This window comes from Durio zibethinus, unplaced genomic scaffold (genome assembly GCF_047325235.1).
Source record: "Durio zibethinus cultivar Kanyao isolate XHJ-2024 unplaced genomic scaffold, ASM4732523v1 HiC_scaffold_402, whole genome shotgun sequence".
NCBI classification, from domain to species: Eukaryota; Viridiplantae; Streptophyta; class Magnoliopsida; order Malvales; family Malvaceae; genus Durio; species Durio zibethinus.
Genome location: NW_028323025.1, coordinates 822,501 through 825,000, shown reverse-complemented (window position 1 = coordinate 825,000; position 2,500 = coordinate 822,501).

Here is a 2,500-nt window from a genome sequence, read left to right as displayed (position 1 = left end):
AAGCGCCCGCACCAGGGCCCAGCGTGTGCCGATGGTGGTCGAGGCAACCTGCCGCACCAGGGCCCAGCGTGTGCCGATGGTGCTCGAGGCAACCGACCGCACCAGGGCCGAGCGTGTGCCGATGGTGCTCGAGGCAAGCGCCCGCACCAGGGCCCAGCGTGTGCCGATGGTGGTCGAGGCAACCTGCCGCACCAGCGCCCAGCGTGTGCCGATGGTGCTCGAGGCAACCTGCCGCACCAGGGCCCAGCGTGTGCCGATGGTGGTCGAGGCAAGCGCCCGCACCAGGGCCCAGCGTGTGCCGATGGTGGTCGAGGCAACCGCCCGCACCAGGGCCCAGCGTGTGCCGATGGTGGTCGAGGCAACCTGCCGCACCAGGGCGGAGCGTGTGCCGATGGTGGTCGAGGCAAGCGCCCGCACCAGGGCCCAGCGTGTGCCGATGGTGGTCGAGGCAACCTGCCGCAGCAGGGCCCAGCGTGTGCCGATGGTGCTCGAGGCAACCGACCGCACCAGGGCCGAGCGTGTGCCGATGGTGCTCGAGGCAAGCTGCCGCACTAGGGCCCAACGTGTGCCGATGGTGGTCGAGGCAACCGCCCGCACCAGGGCCCAGCGTGTGCCGATGGTGATCGAGGCAACCGACCGCACCAGGGCCCAGCGTGTGCCGATGGTGCTCGAGGCAACCTGCCGCAGCAGGGCCCAGCGTGTGCCGATGGTGCTCGAGGCAACCGACCGCACCAGGGCCGAGCGTGTGCCGATGGTGCTCGAGGCAAGCTGCCGCACCAGGGCCCAGCGTGTGCCGATGGTGGTCGAGGCAACCGCCCGCACCAGGGCCCAGCGTGTGCCGATGGTGATCGAGGCAACCGACCGCACCAGGGCCCAGCGTGTGCCGATGGTGCTCGAGGCAACCTGCCGCACCAGGGCCCAGCGTGTGCCGATGGTCGTCGAGGGAACCTGCCGCACCAGGGCCCAGCGTGTGCCGATGGTGGTCGAGGCAAACGCCCGCACCAGGGCCCAGCGTGTGCCGATGGTGCTCGAGGCAACCGACCGCACCAGGGCCCAGCGTGTGCCGATGGTGCTCGAGGCAACCTGCCGCACCAGGGCCCAGCGTGTGCCGATGGTGGTCGAGGCAAGCGCCCGCACCAGGGCCCAGCGTGTGCCGATGGTGGTCGAGGCAAGCGCCCGCACCAGGGCCCAGCGTGTGCCGATGGTGCTCGAGGCAACCGACCGCACCAGGGCCCAGCGTGTGCCGATGGTGGTCGAGGCAAGCGGCCGCACCAGGGCCCAGCGTGTGCCGATGGTGGTCGAGGCAAGCGCCCGCACAAGGGCCCAGCGTGTGCCGATGGTGGTCGAGGCAAGCGCCCGCACCAGGGCCCAACGTGTGCCGATGGTGCTGGGGGCAACCGCCCGCACCAGGGCCCAGCGTGTGCCGATGGTGATCGAGGCAACCGCCCGCCCCAGGGCCCAGCGTGTGCCGATGGTGGTCGAGGCAAGCGCCCGCACCAGTGCCCAGCGTGTGCCGATGGTGGTCGAGGCAAGCGCCCGCACCAGGGCCCAGCTTTTGCCGATGGAGATCGAGGCAACCGGACGCTCCAGGGCCCAGCGTGTGCCGATGGTTATCGGGGCAACCGGCCGCACCAGGGCCCAGGGTCTGCCGATGGTGCTCGAGGCAACCGCCCGCACCAAGGCTCAGCATGTGCCGCTGGTGATCGAGGCAACAACCCACACCAGGGCCCAGCTTGTGCCGATGGCGGTCGAGGCAAGTGCCCGTACGGAAGGGCAGCCTATGCCGATGATGGTCGATGCATGTGCCATCACCATGCGTCATCATGTGCCATTGATGGTCGAGGCCTTGGCCGAAGTTCGATTTTGAGCCACGGTGCCCATGCTTGGCTCCAGCATGTGCTGGTGCCGCATTTTTTTCACTCGGGACAGCATCGCCGGAGCATCGCCGGAGTACCGCCGGAGAACCTGACCGGCGGCATTGGGGTTCCGGCGATTGGGAGGGGGGCCGGGGGGGTGTGCGCACATGACGTGCGATGGGTGCTGGTGCTTGGCCCTTGTGTTGGCCCCCTATCCCTCATCAAACCTCTGAGAACTCACACCCCCTTAAAGAGCGTTTGAGATTTTACAGGTTTGCTGCCAGTAGCCGTTGAAGTGTCTGAAACGGGGACACTTTTTTCAAACGGTCGCGAAATCTTCTCCGGTTCGAGTTTTTAGCTGAATTTTTTTGTGCATGCCAACAAAAATAGAAGGATCACGTCCACAAAATTTGGGGCCAAAACTCCTTCTAAAAAAATTCTAAAAAATCACGAACCGCAAAAAGTTTCGAAAATCGTGAAAAATAGAAAACGAGTCATCTTGCAACGAAACTTCACGTGAAGGCTTAGGGGACCATTGTATGAATTTACAAGCCATAAAAATGGCATTGGCACGGCAGAAATTTGAAGATGTGCCTAAACCCACCTAGCACCCGATCGATCCCCGGCTTGCGCATCCTGCCTCT